The sequence below is a fragment of the Pongo abelii genome, chromosome X (assembly GCF_028885655.2).
Source record: "Pongo abelii isolate AG06213 chromosome X, NHGRI_mPonAbe1-v2.0_pri, whole genome shotgun sequence".
In the NCBI taxonomy this organism is placed as follows: Eukaryota; Metazoa; Chordata; class Mammalia; order Primates; family Hominidae; genus Pongo; species Pongo abelii.
In genome coordinates, this window is record NC_072008.2 from 124673057 (window position 1) to 124699319 (window position 26263).

Genomic DNA, 26263 nt, shown 5'->3' on the forward strand with positions numbered 1-26263 from the left:
GTGTCTAGAGAATTATTATGTATCTGTTATGGTAACACTGTCTCTGTCACTTTCAACATACGGCATCAAAAGTCACCCTGGATGCTGACAACTAGTCAACGTATGGGAAATGAGAAAGAGTGGGTTCTTAGATTGGCCTGAATGTCACACATACCTGTCATAAAGTATCACCTAGATGCAAGAGGAACTAAGAAATGGTAGTTCCAATCTGCGGAGCCACCTCACTGCCACTATTTAGCATGATGAAAAGGCAGTACTGATATTTGGGGGATAGCTAAGTGGCTTTGCCACAGTTGTATTTTGGCAGTTATTAGGTTATTGTCTCAGCTCCAAAACCAGTCTTTTTTTTTTTTTTTTGTGAGACAGTCTTGTTCTATCACCCAGGCTGGAGTGTAGTGGCAGGATCTCGGCTCACTGCAACCTCCGCCTCCCAGATTCAAGCAATTCTCCTGCCTCAGCCTCCTGAGTAGCTGGGATTACAGGCGCCCGCCACCATGTCTGGCTAATTTTTGTATTTTTGGTAGAGATAGGGTTTCACCATGTTGGCCAGGCTGGTCTCGAACTCCTGACCTCAAGTGATCTGCCCGCCTCCGCCTCCCAAAGTTCTGGGATTACAAGAGTGAGCCACCGCGCCTGGTCCCAAACCCACTCTTCTATACCTTATTTCGTGATGCTAGCAATAGGACACTGAAAACCACAAGTCAGTTTTGTCTGCTGGCTTTGTGTTAGCTTCTGCCAATGGGGGTCTGTAGAGGGGTATTGCAAAGCTGAAGGAGAAAAGGACTTGCTCCTAGGTGTTTGCTGACTGTGGGTTGCCTGTCTGCTTGTAGTTCCTATGAGTGCCACCCCGGCCTTGCCTCTTTACCCTGAAAAGAGCAAGTCCTTCCTACAGAATCGAGTGAGTCCAGTTTACAGTTTTTCCATCACTTGAAAGAACCAATCTCAGCCAGGCACGGTGGCTCACGCCTGTAATCCCAGCACTTTGGGAGGACGAGGCGGGCAGATCACGGGGTCAGGAGATGGAGACCATCCTGGCCAACATGGTGAAACCCCGTCTCTACTAAAATACAAAAAATTAGCTGGGCGTGGTGGCATGCGCCTGTAGTCCCAGCTACTTGGGAGGCTGAGGCAGGGGAATCACTTGCACCCGGGAGGCGGAGGTTGCAGTGAGCCGAGATTGCACCACTGCACTCCAGCCTAGCAACAGAGCAAAACTCCCTCTCAAAAAAAAAAAAAAAAAAAAGTAAGAAAGTAAGAACCAGCCTCATCATGCCCTGCTCATAGACAACACCAACAGTCTGTGACCTTCCTTAGAAGTCTGGGTCCCAGCATCACAGGGACCCTCTTCCAAGCTCAGAGATTTCAGCATCAGCAAGCAGATGACCCCTTTTCAGAAGTATGGGTTTTAGTTCCATGGAGCCCCTCCCCCAAGTTTTAATAATTACAACCTCCTCCCTTTTCCTCCTAGCCTAGGCTTCCTAGGCTTCTTGATCTGTTTTTATATTTCATAAAATTTACAGTTGAAAATATGGATTAGCCAGGCTCGGTGGCTCACGCCTGTAATCCCAGCACTTTGGGAGGCCGAGGCAGGTGGATCACCTGAGGTCAGGAGTTCGAGACCAGCCTGGCCAACAGGGCAAAACTCTGTCTCTACTAAAAATACAAAAACTAGCCAGGTGTGGTGGCACGTGCTTGTAACCCCAGCTACTCAAGAGGCTGAGATAGGAGAATCACTTGAACCCGGGAGGAGGAGGTTACAGTGAGCCGAGATTGCACCACTGCACTCCAGCCTGGGTGACAGAGTGAGACTCTGTCTCAAAAAAAAAAAAGGAAGAAGAAAGAAAGAAAGAAAAAGAAAGAAAGAAAGAAAGAAAGAAAGAAAGAAAGAAAAAAAGGAAGAAAGGAAATATGGATTCACATACTCAAGTTGTTCCAAGCATACTTAACATTTTTCATTAGCGGAATTATAAATTTTTAACTTTTTACTTTAGGATAATTATACACTCAAAAGAAGTTGAAATAAATAGTACAGAGATGTTCCATGTACCTATCACACAGCTTCTCCCATTGGTGACATTTTCTGTAATTATAGTGCATTGTCAAAACCAGAACATTAACTGGCACAATGCAACTAACCAGACTGGAAGTCTTAATTAGGTTTCACCAGTTTTGGCATGCACATATTGTTTTTTTTGTGTGTCTTTGTGATTATATAACATTTCCTCACGTGTATAGATTTAAAAAATTGTTATTTTAATTTTTGTGGGTACATAGTAGGTGTATATGTGTATGAGGTTCATGACATGTTTTGATACTGGCATGTAATGCATAATAATCACATCATGGATATCCATCACCTCAAGCATTTATCCTTTGTATTATAAACAATTCAGTTATACTCTTATAGTTATTTCAAAACGTACAATTACATTGTTACTGACTATAGTCACCCTGTTGTGCTATCAAACACTAGGTCTTCTTCATTCTTTCTGTTTTTTGTACGCATTAACCATCCCTAACTCCTGCCCTTCCCCCTGCTACATTTCCCAGCTTCTGGTAAGCATCCTTCTACTCTCTCTCTCTCTCTCTCTCTTTTATTTTTTTGAGAAGGAGTCTTATTCTGTCGCCCAGGCTGGAGTGCAGTGGTGCAATCTCGGCTCACTGAAACCTCCGCCTCCTGGGTTCAAGCGATTCTCCTGCCTCAGCCTCCCGAGTAGCTGGGACTACAGGCATGTGCCACCATGCCTGGCTAATTTTTATATTTTTACTATAGAATGGGGTTTCGCCATGTTGGCTAGGCTGGTCTCCAACGCCTGACCTCAAGTGATTTGCCTGCCTCAGCCTTCCAAAATGCTGGGATTACAGGTGTGAGCCACCACACCCGGCCACCATCCTTCTACTCTCTATCTCTATAAGTTCAATTGTTTTGATTTTTAGATCCCACAAATAAGTGACAACATGTGATGATTGTCTTTCTGTACCTGGCTTACTTCATTTAGCATAATGACCTCCAGTTCCATCCATGTTACAAATGACAGGATTTCACTCTTTCTTATGACTGAATAGTATACCATTGTGTATAATTACCACATTTCTTTGTCCATTCATCTGTTGATGGACACTTACGTTGCTTCCAAATCATGGCTATTGTGAACAGTGCTGCAACAAACATGAGAGTGCAGATATCTCTTTGATATACTGATTTCCTCTCTTTTGGGTATATGCACAGTAGTGGGATGGCTCGATCATATGGTAGCTCTCATGTGCATAGATTTGTGTGACCACTATCACTACAATGAAGAGACAGAACTGCTCCATTACTACAATGGAAGTTCCTCATGCTGCCCCTTTATTTTTACTTCCTCCTTTCCCTACAACTAATCCTGGCAGCCACTTATATATGCTCCATCTATATAATTTTGTCATTTTGAGAATGCTATATAAATGGAATCATACAGTATGTGACATTTTGAGACTGGCTTTTTTTAAATTTAAATTTAAATTTAAATTTTTGAGACCAAGTCTCGCTCTGTTGCCCAGGTTGGAGAACAGTGGCATGATCTCGGCTCACTGCAACCTCCACCATCCAGGTTCAAGCGATTCTCGTGCCTCAGCCTCCCGAGTAGCTGGGACTACAGGGACAGGCCACCACATCCGGCTAATTTTTGTATTTTTAGTAGAGATGGGGTTTTACCACATTGGCCAGGCTGGTCTCAGACTCCTGACCTCAGGTGATCCACCCACCTCGACCTCCCAAAATGCTGGGATTACAGGCATGAGCCACCGTGCCTAGCTGAAACTGTCCTTTTTATTCAGCACAATGCCCATAAGATCCATCTTGGTTGTTGGATGTAGCAACGATATGTTCCTTTTTTATTGCTGAGTAATATTCCATGGTATGGATGTACCACAGTGTGTTTAATCATTCACCTGTTGAAGGACATTTGACTTATTTTTAAATTTTGGTTATTACAAAAAAAAGCTGCTATGAACATTTGAGTATAGGTTTTTCTGTAGGTATGAGTTTTAGTTTCTCTGGGATAAATGCCCAGGAATGTGATTGCTGTGATTGCTGTGCCATATGGTAATTCTATGTTTAACTTTTTTTTTTTTAGAGATGGAGTCTCACTCTGTCGCCCAGGTTGGAGTGCAGTGGCATGATTTCAGCTCACTGCAACCTCCACCTCCCAGGTTCAAATGAGTCTCCTGCCTAAGCCTCTTGAGTAGCTGGACTACAGGCTCGTGTCACCACGCTCAGCTAATTTTTTGTATTTTTAGCAGAGATGGGGTTTCACCGTGTTAGCCAGGATCGTCTTGATCTCCTGACCTCGTGATCCACCTGCCTCGGCCTCCCAAAGTGCTGGGATTACAGGCGTGAGCCACAACGCCCAGCCTAAGTTTAACTTTTTAAGAAACTGACAGAATGATTTCTAGAGTGGCTCTGCCCTTTTTTATTATTATTATTGTCTTTATTGATATGGAGTCTTGCTCTGTTACCCAGGCTGGAGTGCAGTGGCATGATCTTGGCTCACTGCAACCTCTGGCTCCCAGGTTCAAGCGATTCTCCTGTCTCAGACTCCTGAGTGGCTGAGATTACAGGCGCCTGCCACCAAGCCTGGCTAATTTTTGTACTTTTAGTGGAGACGGGGTTTCACCATGTTGGCCAGGCTGGTCTTGAACGCCTGACCTCAAGTGATCTGCCCACCTCAGCCTCCCAAACTGCTGAGATTATAGGCGTGAGCCACCGCGCCCAGCCTGCCTCTACCATTTTACATCCCTACCAAAAACATATGAAAGATCCTATTTCTTGACATCTTCATCAGCATTTGTTGTTATCAGTGTTTTCTTTTTCAGCCATTTGAGTAGGTGCATAACAGCATTTCGTTGTGATTTTAATTGGCATATGCCTAATGGCTAGTGATATTGAACATCTTTTCATGTATATATCTGCCACCAGTATATTGTCTTTGGTGACATGTCTGTTCAAGTCTTTTACCCATTTAAAAACTGGGTGGTTGGTTTATTACAGATGAGTTTTGGGAGTTCTTTATATATTCTGGATATATATTCTTTGTTAGAGATGTGATTTGCAAATATGTTCTCCCTGACTGTAGCTTGTTTTTTGTTTGTTTGTTTGTTTGTTTTGAGACAGGGCCTCACTCTGTTGCCCAAGCTGCAGTGCAGTGGTGTGATCATGGCTAACTGTAGCCTTAATCTCCCTGGCTCAAGTGATCCTCCCACCTCAGCCCCCCGAATAGCTGGGACTACAGGTGCATGCCAGCATGCCCAGATAATTTTTTTTTTTTTTTTTGAGGCAAGGTCTCATCTTGTCACCCAGGATTGAGTGCAGTGGCACAACCTTGGCTCCCTGCAGCCTTGACCTTCTGGGCTCAAGCAATCCTCCCATCTTAGCCACCATGTAGCTGGGACTACGGGTACATGCCACCATGCCTGGCTAATTTTTGTATTTTTTGTAGAGACGGGGTTTCGCCATGTTGCCCAGGCTGGTCTCAAACGCCTGAGCTCAAGCGATCGGCCCGCCTTGGCCTTCCAAAGTGCTAGGAATACAGCCATGAGCCACCACGCCTAGCCCCAGAGCTTGTCTTTTTATCATCTTAACAGATGTCTTTCATAGAGCAGAAGTTCTGTGAGCTTTTCATCAATGTATTTATGTTTTTTCCTTCTATGCATTGTGCTTTTGGTGTCATGTCTATGTTCCCTTCACCTAACTCCAATTCTACTGTTTTCTTCTTCCTCTTCTTCTTCTTCTTTTTCTTCTTCTTCTTCTTCTTCCTCTTCTTCTTCTTCTTCCTCCTCTTCCTCTTTCTCTTCCTCTTCCTCTTCTTTTCTTCCTCTTCCTCTTCCTCCTCCTCCTCTTCTTCTTCTTCTTTCTTTCTTTCTTTTTTTAAGACAGTCTCTCACTCTTTTGCCTAGGCTGGTGTGCAGTGGCATGATCTTGGCTCACTGCAAACTCTGCCTCCCAGGCTCAAACGATTTTCCTGCCTCAGCCTCCCCAGGAGTTGGGATTACAGGCGTGCACCACCACACCTGGCTAATTTTTGTATTTTTAGTAGAGTCGGGGTTTCACCATGTTGGCCAGGCTGGTCTCGAACTCCTGACCTCAGGTGATCCACCCGCCTTAGCCTCCCAAATTGCTGAGATTACAGGCGTGAGCCACCATGCCCGGCCTCTTCTTTTTTCTTTATCTTTCTTCTTCTTCTTCTTTTTTTTTTTTTTTAGACAGTGTCTTGCTTTGTTGTCAGGCTGGAGTGCAGTGGCACAATCTCGGCTCACTGCAACCTCCACCTCCCTGGTTCAAGTGATTCTCCTGCCTTAGCCTCCCGAGTAGCTGGGACTACAGGCGTGCACAACCACGCCTAGCTAATTTTTGTATTTTTAGTAGAGACGGGGCGTTTCACCATGTTGGCCAGGATGGTCTCCATCTCTTGACCTCGTGATCCGCCCACCTTGGCCTCCCAAAGTGCTGGGATTACAGGCATGAGCCACCGCACCCGACCTTTTCTTTTTTTTTTTGAGACGGAGTCTCACTCTGTCACCCAGACTGGAGTGCAGCGGCACGATGTCTCAGCTTACTGCAACCTCTACCTCCCAGTTTCAAGTGATTCTCCTGTCTCAGCCTCCTGAGTAGCTGGGATTATAGGCATGCACCATGACTCTCCGCTAATTTTTATATTTTTAGTAGAGACAGCGTTTCACCATTTTGGCCAAGCTGGTCTCAAACTCCTGAACTCAAATGATCGGCTCACCACAGTCTCCCAAAATGCTGGGATTACAGGTGTGAGCCACCATGCCCAGCCTCCTGTGTTTTCTTCTAAAAATTTTATAATTTTACATTTAAATCAAAGATCAAATTTGAGTTAATTTTTGTATAAAGTATGAGGCTTAGGTATAGGTTTATTGTTTATTTCTGCCTATGGATGTGCAAATTTTCCAGCACCATTTGTTAAAAAGAAAATTCCCGTGTTTCTGGGGTCCCATGACCACCCCAAGTTTAGTGATTCACTAGAAGGAGTCACAAGAGTCAATATAGCAGGTTTTACTCACTGCCAAAGTTTATTAGGGAAAGGAAACAGAGCAAAAACAACAGGAAAAATGCATGCATTGGACAGAGTCCAGAGAGGTCAGGCATAGACTTCCCCATCTGAAGCCACACAGGATGTGCTTTCTCTCTTGCAGTGAACTACAGGAGCATGTGAGGAATAACTCTGCCCAGAGGAACCTGTTCAAATCCCAGGGTCTGTGGCTTTTGTGTGCAGAGGAACAGCTCTGTCATGGCAACCTGACAACAGAGACCACACAGACAAAGACTTGACCTGCAGTTTATCTGAATCTTGGCAGAACTCCTTGTGATCTTCTCGGTGTACAAGAGGATAAGAAGTCCCTTTTGTTTTGATGTCATCCTTTTTGGTGTGTGAAACAAGGACCACAGGGAGCTGGCACCTTTGGCTACACTTCTTTTCACTCTCCGTGTAAGTAATAAACTGTCTGAATCTTAAAAGCGCTCATGGTGTCTTTTTTATTGGCGAAGTCTGTCAGGCCTTAAGCCTTTTTTCACACTTCACCAAATTACTTTTGCATCTTTGTCAAAAGTCAGTTGGACATATTTGTGTGGGTCAGTTCTTTCTAACAGCTTTACTGAAGTATGACTGGCATACAATAAACTGCACATATTTTAAGTGTACAATCTCACTTTGACCCTCAAAGGGTCTCACTTTGTTACCCAGGCTGGTGTGCAGTGGCACAAACACGGCTTACTGCAGCCTCGACCTGCTGGGCTTAAATGATCCTCCCACTTCAGCCTCCCAAGTATCTGGGACTTACAGGCATTCACACCGTGGCTGACTAATTTTTGAAAAAAAATTTAGTACAGACGAGGTCTTACTGTGTTGCCCAGGCTGGTCTCAAACTCCTGAACTCAAGCAATCCTCCCATGTTGGCCTCCCAAAGTGCTAGGATTACAGGCGTGAGCCACCTCGCCTGGCCTAGTGAGAGGTGACAGCGTGCTGGCAGTCCTCACAGCCCTCGCTCGCTCTCGGCGCCTCCTCTGCCTGGGCTACCATTTTGGTGGCACTTGAGGAGCCCTTCAGCCCACCGCTGCACTGTGGGAGCCCCTTTCTGGGCTGGCCAAGGCCAGAGCCCACTCCCTCAGGTTGCAGGGAGGTGTGGAGGGAGAGGCTTGAGCCTGAACCGGGGTTGCATGCGGTGCTTGCAGGCCAGCTGGAGTTCCGGGTGGGTGTGAGCTTGGCGGGCCCCGCACTCGGAGCAGCCGGCCGGCCCTGCCGGCCCCGGGCAATGAGGGGCTTAGCACCCGGGCCAGCAGCTGCGGAGGGTATACTGGGTCCCCCAGCAGTGCCAGCCCACCAGTGCTGTGCTCCATTTCTCGCCGGGCCTTAGCTGCCTTCCCTCGGGGCAGGCCTCAGGACTGCAGCCCGCCATGCCTGAGCCTTCCCCCACCTCCGTGGGTTCCTGTGCAGCCCGAGCCTCCCCGACGAGCACCGCTCCCTGCTCCAGGGCCCCAGTCCCATCGACCACCCAAAGGCTGAGGAGTGCGAGCGCAGGGTGCGGGGACTGACAGACAGCTCCACCTGCAGCCCTGGTGCGGGATCCACTAGGTGAAGCCAGCTGGGCTCCTGAGTCTGGTGAGGACGTGGAGAGTCTTTATATCTAGCTCAGGGATTGTAAACACACCAATCGGCACTCTGTATCTAGCTCAAGGTTTGTAAACACACCAATCAACACCCTGTGTTTAGCTCAGGGTTCGTGAATGCACCAATCAACACTCTGTAGCTAGCTGCTCTGGTGGGGCCTTGGAGAACCTTTATGTCTAGCTCAGGGATTGTAAATACACCAGTCGGCACTCTGTATCTAGCTCAAGGTTTGTAAACACACCAATCAGCACCCTGTGTCTAGCTCAGGGTTTGTGAATGCACCAATCGACACTCTGTAGCTAGCTGCTCTGGTGGGGCCTTGGAGAGCCTTTATGTCTAGCTCAGGGATTGTAAATACACCAGTCGGCACGCTGTATCTAGCTCAAGGTTTGTGAACACACCAATCAGCACCCTGTGTTTAGCTCAAGATTTGTGAGTGCACCAATCGATACTCTGTATCTAGCTGCTCTGGTGGGGCCTGGGAGAACCTGTGTGGGGAAACTCTGTATCTAACTAATCAGATGGGGACATGGAGAACCTTTGTATCTAGCTCAGGGATTGTAAACACACCAATCAGCGCCCTGTCAAAACAGGCCACTTGGCTCTACCAATCAGCAGGATGTGGGTGGGGCCAGATAAGAGAATAAAAGCAGGCTGCCCGAGCCAGCAGTGACAACCTGTCTGGGTCCCATTCTTCACTGTGGAAGCTTTGTTCTTTTACTCTTTACAATAAATCTTGCTACTGCTCACTTCTTGGGTTCACGTTGCTTTTATGAGCTGTAACACTCACGGGGAAAATCTGCAGCTTCACTTCTGAAGCCAGCGAGCCCACGAGCCCGCCGGGAGGAACGAACAACTCCAGACGCGCTGCCTTAAGAACTGTAGCACTCACCGCGAAGGTCTGCAGTTTCACTCCTGAACGAGCCAGACTACCAACCCACCAGAAGGAAGAAACTCCGAACATATCAGAAGGAACAAACTCCAGATGCGCGCCACCTTAAGAGCTGTAACACTCACCACGAGGGTCCACGGTTTCATTCTTGAAGTCAGTGAGACCAAGAACCCACCAATTCCGGACACACTAGTTTGTGTTCTTTAAGAATTTATGTTTCGCCTGGGCACAGTGGCTCATGCCTGTAATCCCACCACTTGGGGAGGCCAAGGCGCATGATTCAAGGAGTTCAAGATCAGCCTGGCCAACGTGGTGAAAGTCTGTCCCTATTAAAAACACAAAACAGCCAGACGTGGTGGCGCACACCTGTAGTCCCAGCCACCTTGGTGAGGTGGAAGAATCCTTTGAACCCCAGAGACGGAGGTTGCAGTGCGCTGAGATCACGCCATTTCACTGCAGCCTGGGCAATAGAACAAGACCCTATCTCCAAAAAAAAAAAGAACCCCCCCAAAAATAATTTGTATATTTTGATTCATTGATTAATTGAATCATACATCAATTTTTTCTGACTTCTTTCACTCAGCAGAATTATTTGCAGATTCACCTATGTTTTTGTCAGATTCACCTATGTTAGTTTTTTTTGTTGCTTTTTTTTTTTTTTTTTTTTGAAACAAGGTCTTGCTACTGCCCAGGCTGGAATGCAGTAGTACCATCTCGGCTCACTGCAACCTCCACCTTTCTGGGCTCAAGTGATTCTCCTGCCTCAGCCTCCTGAGTAGCTGGGACTACAGGCGTGCACCACCACACTCAGCTAATTTTTGTATTTTTAGTAGAGACGGGGGTTTACCATGTTGGCCAGGATGCTGTCGATATCTTGACCTCGTGATCTGCCCGCCTCAGCCTTCCAAAATGCTGGGATTACAGGCGTGAGCCACCGTGCCCGGCCACACCTATGTTATTATATATATCAGTAGTCCTTTTCTTTTTTTGCTAAGTAGTATTTTGCTGTATGGCTATACCACAATTTGTTTATGCATTTACCTGTTGATGCACATTTGGGCTCTTTCCAGTTTGTAACTATTGCAAATAAAGCTACGACCATTTGTATATGAAACTGAAGTGCAATGGTGCGATCCCCAGGATGGAGTGCAGTGGTGTGATCTCGGCTCACTGCAATCTCTGCCTCCTGGGTTCAAGCGATTCTCCCACTTCACCCTCCTGAGTAGCTGGGACTACAGATGTGTGCCGCCACGCCCAACTAATGTTTGTATTTTTAGTAGAGATGGGTTTTGACCATGTGGGTCAGGCTGGTCTTGATCTCCTGACCTCAAGCAATCCACTTGCCTCCACCTCCCAAAGTGCTGGGATTACAGGTGTAAGCCACCGCGCCCGAACTAAATGGTATTTTTAAATTTCAATTTCAATTGTCAATTACTAATATATAGAAATGAAATTTTAAAAAAACATTAACGATGTAGCCTGCAACCTTGCTAAACTCACTTTCAGTTCTAGAACATTTTTTAGATTGTAACTGGTTTTCTGCATATGAGCAATTATCTCCAAGTAAAGAGAGTACTTCTTCCTTTATCATTTGTGAGCTTTTATTGCATTTTGTTGCCTAATTTCTCTGGCCAGACCCTCCAGTACAATGTTTGCTATGGTCTGGATGCATCCCCCAAAATTCATGTGTTGGAAACTTGATCCCTAGTTGCAGCAGTGTTGGGAAGTAGGGCCTTTTGGGAGATGTTTAGGTTTTGAGGGCTCTGCCCTCTAAATGGATTAATGCCATTATAAAAAAAAAGGGCTTGTGGGAGTGGGTTTGCTCTCTTCTTCCACATGAGGACACAGCGTTCCTCTCCTCCAGAGAATGCAGTGTTCGAGGCATCATCTTGGCAGCAGAGAGGTCAGGCTCTAACCTGCTGGTGACTTGATCTTGGACTTCACAGCCTTCAGAATTATCAATAATTAATTTCTGTTCTTTATAAATTACCCAGTCTCAGGTATTCTAATGGCACAAAACAGACTAAGACAATGCTGAATATAAGAGGTGAGAACAAACATCCCTGACTTGTTACTGATTTTATAAGGAAAGCACTCAGTCTTTCACCATTAAGTTTGTTAGGTATAGGATTTTCATAGATGTGCTTTAATAGGTTGAGGATCTTTACTTCTACTCCTATATTGCTGAGAGTTGTTATCCGCCATAGATATTGGTTTTGTCAAATGATTTTTCTACATCTATTGAGGTGAGCCCATGGCTTTTCTTTGTTAATTTATTAACATGGTCAATTATATTGATTGATTTTCAAATGTAAACCAACCTTGCATTCCTGATATAAACCACACTTACACATGATGTATTATTATTTTTTTAATTTTTAATTTTTTGGGTACATAGTAGGTGTATGTATTTATGAGGTACATGAGATGTTTTGATATAGTCATGCAATGTGAAATAAGCACACCATGAAGAATGGGGCATCCATCCCCTCAAGCATTTATCCATTGAGTTGCAAACAATTCAATTACACTCTTTAAGTTATTTTAAAATGTACAGTTATTATTGACTATAGTCACCCTGTTGTGCTATCAAATAGTAGGTCTCAGTTATTCTTTCTACTTTTTTTTGGACCCATTATATTTTTTATATTCTTATATTGCTAGATTCAGTTTGCTAATATTTTGTTTAGAGTTTTTTGTTTCTATGTTCACGAGGGGATACTGGTTTGTAGTTTTATCTGTCTTGCTTCAGTATCGTGGTAATGCTGTCCTCATAGAATGAGTTAGGAAATATTCCTTCCTTTCAATTTTCTGGAAGAGTTTGGGTAAAATTGATGTTATTTCAAACCTTAAGTTTTTGGTAGTGATAACCAGTGTAAACATCTGGGTCTGGAGTTACTAAACTGGAGTTTACTAGTGAGAAGCTTTTTAACTACAAATTTTATTTCTATGATAGGTTTAGGGGTATTCATTTTTGTGTGTTTGTATGTGTGTATGTATCTCTATACATACAGATAGATAGATAGGTAGATAGCTAGATAGAGATATAATCTGCTTTAATGAGCTTTAGTAGTTTGTATCTTTCAAGCAATTAGCCCATCTCATCTAAGTCCTCAAATTTATTGCTATGTGTTTACAATATTCTCTTATTAACCTTTTAATATTTGTAGAATCTGTGTTAATAGTTGTTTTTTTTTTTTTTTTTGAGATGGAGTCTCGCACTGTCGCCCAGGCTGGAGTGCAGTGGCGCAATCTCGGCTCACTACAAGCTCCACCTCCTGGGTTCACGCCATTCTCCTGCCTCAGCCTCCCGAGTAGCTGGGACTACAGGCGCCTGCCACCACGCCCGGCTAATTTTTTGTATTTGTAGTAGAGATGGGGTTTCACCGTGTTGGCCAGGATGGTCTCGTGATCCGCCCACCACGGCCTCCCAAAGTGCTGGGATTACAGGCATGAGCCACCACGCCCGGCCCTGTGTTAATATTTTTATCTCATTTATGACATTGGTAATTTGTGTCTTCTCTTTGTCCCGATCCACATAGCCAGAGTTTTATCAATTTTGCTTATTATCCGAGAGAACCAGCTTTTGGTTTCATTAAATTTCTCTAATGATTTTCTGTTTTCTATTTTATTGATTTCTACTTCTTAGTTTTTGCTTAATTTGATCTACTTTTTCAATTTATTAACGTGGAAATGATGTCATTAATCTGAAATCATTTTTTTTCTTACATATGAATACAGTGCTTTAAATTTTCCACTATATAGTGCTTTATGGTATCTCATATTTTGATATATTGTATTTCCATTTTCATTCAGTTAAATATGCCTTCCAATTCCACTTTTGATTTTTTTCTTGAATTCATGTTTTACTTATAAGTATGCCATTTAGCTTCCACATATTTGAGTATTTTCCAGCTGTCTTTCTGTTTTTAGAATATTATTTAATTCCATTGACATCAGAATACATACTTTATATGACTTGAATACACGTTTTGCTTCATGTATTTTGAAGCTTTGTCAAGTACACAAACATTTAGGACAGTTATGTACTATTGATGAATTGACCCCTTTATTATTATCATCCTACCATGATATTTGCTGCTTTGAAATCTACTTGTCTGTCACTAATATAGCCATCTGTCTTTCCTGTATCTGGTGTTAGCATTAATTAACTAGATCTATTAGTTTCTCGTGGCTACTATAACAAATTACTGAAATGTTGGTGGCTTAAAAAACATTTAGTCTCCCATGGTTCTGGAGCTGAGAAGTCTGAAATCAAGGTATAGGTAAGACCACACTTCCATCATAGAGTCTAAGGGAGAATATATTCCTTGCCTCTTCCAGCTTCTGGTGTCTGTCAGCATTCGCTGGCTTGTGGCTACAGCTCTATCTCTTTCTCTGTTCCGTGTTCATATTGCCTTCCCCTCTATGTTAGTGTAGCTAAATTAGCTTTCTTTCTCTCCTATAAGGATACATGTGATTGCATTTAGGGCCTACCTGGACAAGCTCCTCTCAAAAGCCTTAAGTTAATCACATATTTTGCCATGTAAGGTAATATTTACAGGTTCTGGGGATTGGAACATAGACATATATTTGCGGCCACCATTGAGTCCACTACACATGGTATATCTTTCTCCATCACTTTATTTTTCACTGGTTTGTGTATTTAAAGTGTGTTTGTTGTGAACAGAATACACTTAGGTCTTGCTTTTTTGCTTTTTTATTATCCAGTCAGATGGTCTTTTTCTTTTTTCTTTTTTTTTTTTTTTGAGACAGGGTCTTGTTCTGTCCCTCAGGTTGTAGTGCAGTGGCCTGATCATGGCTCACTGTAGCCTCAACCTCCTGGGTTCAAGCTACACACACACACACACACACACACACACACACACACACACACACACACACACATATATATATTATTGTGGTCTCCCTTTGAGTTATATTATATCACTTCACAAATAATATAAGAAGAGACTTCCAATAGTATACTTACATTTCCTCTCTCCTGGCCCTTATGCTGTTCTTTGCATATATTTTACTTACACATAAACTATAAAGCCCACAATGCATTGTTACTATTTTTGCTTAGTCAATTATCTTTTAAAGATATTTATGAAATAAGAAAAATATCATACATATTTATTCATGAAGTTTCTGTTTCCAGTGTTCCTTATTGCTTTACTATAGATCCATATTTTCATCTGGGGTCATTTCTTCTGCTGGTCTTCTTCCTGGTCTTTCAGGCCAGGCGTGGTGGCTCATGCCTGTAATCTCAGCACTTTGGGAGGCCCACGTGGGTGGATCACCTGAGATCAGGAGTTCAAGACCAGTCTGGCTAACATGGTGAAACCCCATCTCTACTAAAAATACAAAAAATTAGCTGGGCGTGGTGGCAGTTGCCTGTAATCCCAGCTACTTGAAAGGCTGAGGCAGGAAAATTGCTTGAACCCAGGAAGCAAAGGTTGCAGCAAGCTGAGATTGCACCATTGCACTCCAGCCTGGGCAACAAGAGTGAAACTCCGTCTCAAAAAAAAAAAAAAAGGATGCCTTTCAGCATTTACTATAATTCCGGTCTGTTGGTGATGACTTTTTAAACCTTTTGTATGCTTAAAAAGTCTTTATTTTGGCCAGGCACAGTGGCTCACGCCTGTAATCCCAGCACTTTGGGAGGCCGAGGCGGGCAGATCACGAGGTCAGGAGATTGAGTCCATCCTGGCTAACGCGGTGAAACCCCGTCTCTACCAAAAATACAAAAAATTAGCCAGGCGTGGTGGCGGGTGCCTGTATCCCAGCTTCTCGGGAGGCTGAGGCAGGAGAATGGCGTGAACCCGGGAGGCAGAGCTTTCAGTGAGCCAAGATGGTGCCACTGCACTCCAGCCTGGGTGACAGAGCAAGACTCAGTCTCAAAAAACAAAAAAAGTCTTTATTTTGGGCCGGGCGCAGTGGCTCACGCCTGTAATCCCAACACTTCGTGAGGCTGAGGCAGGTGGATCACGAGGTCAGGAGTTCGAGACCAGCCTAGCCAATATGGTGAAACTCTGTCTCTACTAAAAATACAAAATTAGCCGGGCATGGTGACATGCACCAGTAGTCCCAGCTACTCGCGAGGCAGAAGCAGAAGAATCACTTGAACCCAGGAGGCGGAGGTTGCAGTGAGCCTAGATCATGCCACTGCACTCCAGCCTAGGCGACAGAGACTCCGTCTCAAAAAAAAAAAAAAAAAAAGAAAGAGAAAAAAAGTATTTATTTCACCCTTTAAAAAAATTTACATTGTGGCAAACTACACGTAACACAAAATTTATCATCTTAATAATTTTCAAATGTATAGTTCGGTGGCATTAACCACATTCCCATTGTTGTGCAGCCATCATTATCAGTCATCTCCAGAACTACTCTTATTTTGCAAAACTAGAATTCTATATCCATTAAACAGCAGCTCCCCATTATCCTCTACTCCTAGCCCTGACAACTAGCATTCTATTTTCTTTCTTTCTTTCTTTCTTTCTTTCTTTCTTTCTTTCTTTCTCTCTCTCTGTCTCTCTGTCTTTCTTTCTTTCTTTCTTCTTTCTTTTTTGACAGGGTCTCACTCTGTCACCCAGGCTGGAGTGTAGTGGCATGATGTTGTCTCACTGCAAGCTCCGCCTCCTGGGTTCAAGCAATTCTCCTGCCTCAGCCTCCCAAGTAGCTGAGATTACAGGCGCCTGTCACCACACCTGGCTAATTTTTTTATTTGTAGTGGAGTTGGGGTTTCACCATGTTGCCCAGGCTGGTCTCGAACTCCTGACCTCAGGTGATCCACCTGCCTTGGCCTCCCTAAGTGCTGGCATTCTTTTTTTTTTTTTCTTTTGAGATAGAGTCTCACTCTGTCACCCAGGCTGGAGTGCAGTGGCCAATCTCGGCTCACTGCAAGCTCCGCCTCCTGGGTTCACGCCATTCTCCTGCCTCAGCCTCCCGAGTAGCTAGGACTACAGGTGCCTGCCACCATGCCTGGCTAATTTTTTGTATTTTTAGTAGAGACGGGGTTTCACTCTGTTAGCCAGGATGGTCTCGATCTCCCGACCTCGTGATCCTCTCGCCTCAGCCTCCTAAAGTGCTAGGATTACAGGCGTGAGCCACCGCGCCTGGCCTGGCATTCTTCTTTCTGTCCCTATGAATTTGACTCATTCTAGTACCTCATATAAGTGGAATCATACAGTATTTGTCTTTTTGTAACAAAAAAGACAAGATAAGTGGCTTATTTCACTTAGTACAATGTACTCAAGGTTTATCCATGTTGTAAAATATGTCAGAATTTCCTTCCTTTTCAAGGCTTACTATTCCATTGTGTGTATATACTGCATTTCGTTTATCAATTCATCCAACAATGGACACTTGGGTTGCTTCCACATTTTAGCTATGGTGAATAATGATGCTACGAACATGAGTATACAAATATCTCTTAAAAATCCTGCCTTTCCATTCTTTTGAGTATACACCCAAAAGTGAAATTGCTGAATTATATGGTAGTTCTGTTTTTAATGTTTTAAGGAACTGCCATACTGTTATCCACAGTAGAGACTGTACCATTTTACATTCCCACCAATAGTACACAAGGGTTCTAGTTGCTCCATAGCTTCACCAACGCTTTTTTTTTTTTTTGTATTTCAAATGGGTGTGAGGTGGCACTGTTTTTTTTTTTTTTTTTTCGACAGAGTCTCACTCTGTCACTGAGGCTGGAGTGCAATGGCACAATCTCAGTTCACTGCCACCTCCACCCAGGTTCAAGCGATTCCCGTGCCTCAGCCTCCTGAGTAGCTGGGACAACAGGCAACCGCCACCATGCCTGGCTAATTTTTGTATTTTTTGTCAAGATGGTGTTTCACCATGTTGGCCAAGATGGTCTTGAATTCTTGGCCTCACGTTATCTGCCTGCCTTGGCCTCCCAACGTGCTGGGATTACAGGCATGAGCCACTGTGCCTGACTGGCACTTTTGTTTTTGAAAGATATTTGTACTGGGTATGGTAGCTTTTTCTTCTTTCTTTCAACTCTTTAAAGATCTTTTTCCGCTGCTTTCGTGGTTGTATTATTTCCCACAAGAAATCTCCCATCATCCTTGTCTTTGTTCCTTTGTACATGTCTTTTTTCTCTGGCTGCTTTTTAACTTTTTCTCCTTATCACTGGTTATGAGCAATTTGATTATGACCTGCCTTGGTAGTGTTCTGTTCATGTTTCTTGTGCTGGGAGTTCATTGAGCTGCTGTGATATGTAGGTTTATAGCTTTCATCAAATTTTGAAAACATGGGCAAATATTTCTTCAAATGTTGTTTTGTTTCCCCTCCCTTTTCTCCTCTCCTCTGGGGATTACAATTATACATATATTAAGCTGCTTGAAGTTGTTCAATAGCTCACTGAATCTCTTTTCATTTTTTAATTATTTTATTATTCTCTCTTTCATTGGATAGTTTCTATTGACATGTTTTCAAGTTCATTTATCTTTCCTTCTGAAATGTCTGATCTATTGTTAATCCTATCAGTGTGTTTTATCTCAGATACTATAATTTTCATATCTAAGTTTCATTTTCATCTTTTTAATATATTACATGGTTCTACATAACTTTTTTACCATTTAAAATACAATTATAATAAATCTTTAAATATCCTGGTCTACTGATTCTAACATATGTTAGTTCTAGGTCCATTTTAATTAATTGATTTTTAAAATTACTTGAACATAGTTTTATCCTTTTCAGTCTTTCTTTTAAGATCTGTTAGGTTGGAGCACAGCAGTGTTTTTTTTCTAGGGCTAATTATTTCCCACTACAAGGGAAGACCCTTCTGAATAAACTATCAATTTACCATTAATTATGAGGTTTTCCAGTCTGCCTATTTGGGACAGACAGTATTCCAGGTTCTGTGTATATGTTGGGTACCGTTCCTTTTTTTTTTTTGAGATGGAGTCTTGCTCTGTCGCCCAGGCGGGAGTGCAGTGGTGCGATGTCGCCTCACTGCAAGCTCCGCCTCCCGGGTTCACGCCATTCTCCTGCCTCAGCCTCCCGAGTAGCTGGGACTACAGGCACCTGCCACCATGCCCAGCTAATTTTTTGTATTTTTAGTAGAGATGGTGTTTCACCCTGTTAGCCAGGATGGTCTTGATCTCCTGACCTCGTGATCCGCCCGCCTCGGGCTCCCAAAGTGCTGAGATTACAGGCATGAGCCAGGGTGCCCGGCGGGGTACTGTTCCTTTTAGTCCTCTTGTATAGTCCTTTCCTTGGCTTCTGGTAGTTCCCTCACATGTACACACCTATCAGTACTTGAAGATGACCCACCCACCAAAACTCTCTAGAGTTCTCCTTCTGTGTACTTCTCTCCTTTCTGGTATTCTTCCCTGCAGTCTAGCTGCTTTGAGCTCCCTGAACTCTCAGTCCTGTCTCTTCAACTCAGGGAGTCCTCCCGGCTCTACCTCCCCTTCCCTGTGCCACAGCCAGGAAACTCTCTTCAGTCAGTAATCTGGGACAATCCTAGAGCTCACCTCAATTATTTCTCTTCTCTCAGGGAATCACTGCTCTTCTTGTCTGCTGTCCAGCGTATTGGAAACCATTTCATATATTTGATCCAATATTCAGTCATTTCAAATGTGAGGGTAAATTCAGCCTCTATTATTTCATACTGGCTAGAAGTGGAAGTACCAACTAATGGTTTCTAAATATAAATTTAAATGAATTAAAATTAAATAAAAATTAAAATTCAGTTCATCAGTTGTACTAGCTGTATTTCAAGCACTCAAACGCTGCATGTAGCTATTGTATTGGACAGCACAGTCTTATCTGTGCTGGGTAAAAAGTTATCTTTTTACCCTTTAAGCTACTTAGTTAACAATGATAAACCTAGTTAATAATTATTTATATTAAACTGTCTTTGATCAAATAGCTCATGTGATTTCTTTCTTCTGATTAGACCCTGCTTGATACATTTATTCAGGTAGTTCCATTATCAAGGAAGTACGGTGACAGGCCTTAGAATCTTAATGACATGGGTTCAGTTGTCACTTACTAGCGGTACAAGCAAATTACTTCATCTAGCTAACTCTCAGAATATTACCAAGAAAAATGAGGAGAATGTTACCAGGAAAAATGAGGATAATATTACCTGCTTCCCAGAGTTTGTTGTGAGGATATATGAAAACATTTGACACATAGTAGGTGCTCAATATATAGTATTTCCTTTTATTAATTTCTTCATCATCATCTTCTGAGCACTTAGATCTATCCATCTCAGCAACAGCTTCCAAGAGTATTTCTTCCCATCTTCCTGTCAAAACCACAATGTGCTTTGTCCCTTTTCCTTGGGACTGTTTTTCCACAAAGGTTTATCTTGAAAAGCAATCATGGGTACTGCAGCACACTGGCTGGAGAAGAAGACTTTGGATGCATGACTCTCCCACCCCCAAAAACAGCCCCACAACCCACCACCCGGCACCACCTTGGCCCAGCTCAGGTGACATGTATACCTGCCAGAGTGCAATGACGGGTGTTTGGCTCTTGTTTCTGCTTTGAGTTCTTTTCAAGGGGCCAGGACTCTAACTCCATAGTTGTGCAGGGAACTACGCACCAAAAGCAAGTGAACAAGTCTGAATAGTAAGAGTTATGTGGATGGATTGCTTACCAGAGCCAGGCACCACCAAAAGAAATGTGCACACTTTATCCCATGTAATCCTCCCTCTGGGCCTAAAAGAGCAGCTGGTGTGACTGCAGGCACCCACCTCACGTCATGGAGAGCTGAGTGTATGCCGATGGGGGCTCTTGAGACCCCAGGTGTGCCTTGGAGGAGAGGAGGAAGATGAAGGCCTGTGCTCCCCCGCCTCCTGGAAAGGCTGCCACTCTGCACGTGCACAGCCACCAGAAGACCCCAACGACGGGGCCCTCAGGTCGCAGTAGAAACTGGTTTGCAGGAAGGAGGCGCTGAGGGCCACCATCATGGACCTCACCATGGTCCTGCCCAGCGAGCTGGAGAAGAGGAGCATGCTCAATGGGAGCCATGCAATGATGGACCTACTAGTTGAACTTTGCTTTCAGAACCACCTGAATCCTCCCAACACGCCCTTGAAATTTGGTCTTCAGAAACCCAACAACCTTTAAGTTTTAAGCCAAATACTTTGATTGGGACCCTGAATGTGCATACTGTGTTTCTGAAAGAAAAAGTTCCTGAAGAAAAAATTAAACCTGGTCCCCCTAAGGTGCCTGAGAAATCTGTGTATTTGGTCGTGAATTACTTGCAGACACAAAAAGCTGTTGTGCATGTGAGCCCTGAGGTTCCTCTCCAGAATATTCCCCCAGCCATTTGTGCAAAGTGTGAGGTCAGCCCAGAGCACATGGTTCTCCTCAGGGACAACATTGCCAGGGAGGAGCTGGAGCTGTCCAAGTCCCTGAATGAGCTTGGGATAAAGGAGTTCTACTCGTGAGACAACAGAAGAGAAACCTTTAGAAAATCATCACTTGGCAATGAGGAGACAGATAAAGAAAAGAAAAAAATGTCTTGGATTTTTCAAAGTTAATAAAAGAAGCAATAGTAAGGCTCAGCAGCTCGTGCTGTCGGGTGCAGACAGCGATGAGGGCACCTCCAGGCTGCCCCCGGGAAGGGGTTTGAATGGCTATTTAACGACACCCAACTCTCCATCCATGCACTGACATTCCATTACACTGGGTCCATCCCTCTTGCTGGGCAGCATCTCAGGGGTGTCTGTGAAGTCAGAGATGAAGAAACGCTGAGCCCCTCCTCCTCTAGGTTCAGGGCCACCTGTGCAAGACAAGGCATTGGAAAGGGCTGGACATAGTGCCTCATGCCTGTAATCCCAGCACTTTGGGAGGCTGAGGCAGGAGGATCACCTGAGGTCAGGAGTTCGAGACCAACCATGGCCAACATGGTGAAAACCTGTCTCTACCAAAAATACAAAATTAGCCAGGCATGGTGGTGCAGGCCTGTAGTCCCAGCCACTCAGGAGGCTGAGGCAGGAGAATCACTTGAACCTAAGAGGCAGAGGTTGCAGTGAAACGAGATCATGCCACTGCACTCCAGCCTGGGCAACAAGAGCAAGACTCCATCTCAAAAAAAAAATATATATATATATAGTGTGTGTGTATATATATACATATGTGTGTATATATATACGTATATATATATGTGTGTGTATATATACATATATGTGTATGTGTGTATATATACACACACATATATATATGTATATATATTTTTTCTAATGTGACTGACTTATTTTGAGTACTTCATGATATGTCAGCTGCATTTTCATAAAAAGAAATTTAGGCACAAATGGTACCTTTTTCTTGTACGGGTCTATGATAAGATTATGCAAATGGAAAACAGGAAGCTGTTTCTTCTGATTAAAAAAAAGCAATCATGGCAGAACAAAGCTAGAGGACTAATACTTCCTGATTTCAAAACTTACTACATAGCTACAGTAATAACTGTGGTACTGCAAAAGACAGACATATTGACCAAAGGAATAGAATAGAGAGCCCAGAAAGAAACTGTCACATATATGGTCAAATGATTTTTGACAAGGGTGCCAAGAACTACTCAATGGGGAGAGGACAGTCTTTTCAACAAATGATGCTAAGAAAACTGTATATCCATCTACATGTTAAAAGAATGAAGTTGGGCCCTTACCTAACACCATATACAAAGATTAACTAAAAATGAATTAAATACATAAATAGAAGATCTAAAACTATAAAATTCTTAAAAGAAAACATAGGGCAAAAGCTTCACGACATTGGATTTGGCAATGATTTATTGGATATGACACCAAATGTACAGGCAACAACAAAAAAAAATGAACACATTGGATTTCATGAATATTTAAAAAATTTTGTACATTGAAAGATAGTATCAGCTAGGTACAGTGGCATGTGTCTCTGATACCACCTACTTGGGACTGAAGCAAGAGGATCAGTCCAGGAGTTTGAGTCCAGCCTGGGCAACATAAGGCAACCCTGTCTCTAAAACATAATAATAATAAAAGAAATAGTACCAGGCTGGGTGTGGTGGCTCATGCCTGTCATCCTAGCACTTTGGGAGGTTGAGGCAGAAGGATCACTTGAGCTCAGGAGTTGTTTGTTTGTTTGTTTGTTTGTTTTGAGACAGAGTCTCGCTCTGTCGCCCAGGCTGGAGCGCAGTGGCGAGATCTTGGCTCACTGCAAACTCTGCCTCCCGGGTTCATGCTATTCTCCTGCCTCAGCCTCCCGAGTAGCTGGGACCACAGGCACCCGCCACCACGCCCGGCTACATTTTTTGTATTTTTAGTAGAGACGGGGTTTCACCGTGTTAGCCAGGATGGTCTTGATCTCCTGACCTCGTGATCCACCTGCCTCAGCCTCCCAAAGTGCTGGGATTACAGGCATGAGCCACCACACCCTGCCGAGCTCAGGAGTTTGAGACCAGCCTGGGCAACATAGTGAGATCTCATCTCTACAAAAAAAAAAAAAAAAATTAAAAATTAAGTGGGTGTGGTGGTTCACCCATGTAGCCCCAGGTACTTGGGAGGCTGAGGTGGGAGGATCACTTGAGCCTGGGAGGCTAAGCCTGCTGTGAACCATGATCATGCCACTGCACTCTCACCTGGGCAACAAAGTGAGACTCTGTCTCAAAAAAAGAAGAAGAGGAAGAGGAAGAAGAAGAAGAGGAAGAGGAAGAGGGAGAAGGAGAAGAAGAAGAAGAAAAAAGAAGAAAAGAAAAGAAGAGGAGAAGAAGAGGAAGAAGAAGGAGGAGGAGGAGGAAGAAGAAGAAGAAAGAAAGAGTATCAGCAAAGTAAAAAGCTAACCTACAGAATGGGAGAAAATATTTGCAAATCATATATCTGATAAGAGATTCATATCCAGAATACATGTGGAGAACTCCTAAAACTCAAGCACAACAACAACAAAACAAACAAGCCAATTCAAAAATGGGCAAAGGACTTGAATAGACATTTCTCCAAAGATATACAAATGGCCAAAAAGCACAAGGAAAGATGCTCAACATTACTAATCATTAGAGAAATATAAGTCAAAAATACAATGAGATACCACTTCACATCCATTAGGATGGCTACTATTAAAAAAAAACAGAAAATGCAAGTGTTTGTGAGGATGTGGAGAAATTTGAACCCCTGTGCACTGTTAGTGGGAATGTAAAATGATACAGCTGCTATGGAACACAGTATGATGGTTCCTCAAAAAATTAAAAATAGAAATACTATATGAGGCCAGGCATGGTGGCTCACACCTGTAATCCCAACACTTTGGGAGGCCGAGGTGGGTGGATCACCTGAGGTCAGGGATTTGAGAACAGCCTGGCCAACATGGTGAAACCCTGTCTTTACTAAAAATACAAAAGTTAGCTGGGTGTGGTGGCATGCACCTGTAGTCCCAGCTACTCAGGAGGCCGAGGCAGGAGAATAGCTTGATCCCGGGAAGTGGAAGTTGCAGTGAGCTGAGATCATGCCACTGCACTCCAACCTGGGCAACAGAGCAAGACTCCATCTCAAAAAAAAGGGGAAGAAGGAGGAAGGAGGAGGAAGGAGGAGTGGGAGAAGGGGGAGAAGAGGAGAAGGAGGAGAAGGAGGAGGAGAAGGAGGAGAAGAAAGGAGAAAAAAGGAGAAGGAGAAGAAAAAGAAAAAGAAGAAGAGGAAGAGGAAGAAGAAGAAGAAAAGAAGAAGAGGAAGAGGAAGAAGAAGAAGAAAAGAAGAAGAAGAGGAGGAGGAGGAAGAGGAAGAGGAAGAAGAAGAAAAGAAGAAGAAGAGGAGGAGGAGGAGGAGGAAGAGGAAGAGGAAGAAAGACAGAAGAAGAAGAAGAAGAGGAAGAGGAAGAAGAAGGAGGAGGAGGAGGAGGAGAAGAAGAAGAAGAAGAGGAAGAGGAAGAAGGAGAAGGAGAAGGAGAAGGAGAAGGAGGAGAAGAAGAAGGAGGAGAAGAAGAAGAAGAAGAAGAAGAAGAAGAAGAGGAAGAAGAAGAAGAAGAAGAAGAAGAAGAAGAAGAAGAAGAAGAAGAAGAAGAAGAAGAAGAAGAAGAAGAAGAAGAAGAAGAAAGAAGAAAGAAGAAAGAAGAAAGAAGAGAAGAAATAATACTATATGATCCAGCACTTCCACTTCTGGGTATATACTCAAAAGAATTGAAAGCAATGCAGGCTAGGCATGGTGGCTCGCACCTGTGATCCTAGCATGTTGGGAGGCTGAGGAGGGTGGATCGCTTGAGCCCCGGGGTTCAAGACCAGCCTGGGCAACATAGTGGGACCCCATCTCTACAAAAAGAAATACAAAAATTAGTGGGGCATAGTAGCACGTGCCTGTAGCCCCAGCTACTTAGGAGGCTGAGGTGGGAGGGTCGCTTGAGCCCGGGAAGTTGAGGCTGCAGTGAGCTGCGATCATGCCACTGCATTCCAGCCTGTGTGGCAGAGGGGGACCTTGTCTCAAAACAGAATAAAGAAAGCAATTCAATTATTTTCTCTAAGAGTCTCAAAAAGAGATTTGTATGCCCGTGTTCATAGCATCATTATTCATAATAGCTAAAATACGGAAGCAACCCAAGATGAATGGATAGCAAAATGTGGTATATACATACAATCGAATATTATTAAGCTTTAAAAAGAAGGAAATTCTGATATATGCTACAACATGGATTAACCTTGAGGATATTATGCTAAGTGAAATAAACTGGTCACAAAAAGACTATATGATTCCACTTGTATAAGATGCATAGAGTAGTCAAAATAATAGATAGAGAAAGTAGAATGGTGGTTCCCATGGGCCAGAGGAAAGGGGCAATGGGGAGTTAATGTTCAGTGGTTTAAATGTTGCAGATACCAGGATAAATTCACTTTTGTCAAACCCAAACGAATAGGAGCCAGGAAAGCAGGAAGGAGGAGAGTTCATGCCTGCATGTATGAGATAAAGACTGTGTCTCAAGGACCTTCTAAAATAACCCCACACGATATTTCTTTTATAGGACTGCAGCAATTCAGATAAGATGGTCTGGAAAGAACACTTGGCTAGCACAGCATCTCCATCAATGAACTGATGCCAACTCTGATTTTGAAACTTCTGAACCAATGAACTTCATTTCCAACAGCTTATGTGAAATTATTTTCGCCAATAAAATCTTCCCCTTCCCTTCCCCCCCGCCTTTTTTTTTTTTTTTTTTGAGACGGAGTCTCGCTCTGTCGCCCAGGCTGGAGTGCAGTGGCCAATCTCGGCTCACTGCAAGCTCCGCCTCCCGGGTTCACGCCATTCTCCTGCCTCAGCCTCCCGAGCAGTTGGGACTACAGGCGCCCGCCACCTCGCCTGGCTAATTTTTTTGTATTTTTAGTAGAGACGGGGTTTCGCCATGGTCTCGATCTCCTAACCTCATGATCTGCCCGCCTCAGCCTCCCAAAGTGCTGGGATTACAGGCGTGAGCCACTGTGCCCGGCCTTTTTTTTTTTTTTTTTTTTTTTTTTTGAGATGGAGTCTCACTCTGTCGCCCAGGCTGGAATGCAGTGGCGCGATCTCCGCTCACTGCAAGCTCCGCCTCCCAGGTTCACGCCATTCTCCTGCCTCAGCCTCCCGAGTAGCTGGGACTACAGGCGCCCACCACCACGCCCGGCTAATTTTTTGTATTTTTAGTAGAGACGGGGTTTCACCGTGTTAGCCAGGATGGTCTCCATTTCCTGACCTCGTGATCCACCCGCCTCGGCCTC

General features: G+C 43.8%; 1 long non-coding RNA gene and 1 pseudogene across 2 annotated transcripts in view; both read left to right on the top strand.

The window, feature by feature from the left end:
• LOC103889097 (uncharacterized) overlaps nt 1–7566 on the top strand; it is an 87359-nt gene extending 79793 nt beyond the window's left edge. For both annotated transcript variants that reach the window (XR_008518155.1, XR_008518156.1), the window contains one exon: nt 7198–7566. This is a non-coding gene — a long non-coding RNA (uncharacterized LOC103889097). The remainder of the gene's footprint in view (nt 1–7197) is intronic.
• A 6243-nt stretch (nt 7567–13809) lies between these two features.
• Nucleotides 13810–21414, top strand: LOC100460874 (protein cordon-bleu-like; annotated as a pseudogene).
• Nucleotides 21415–26263: the final 4849 nt, after the last annotated feature.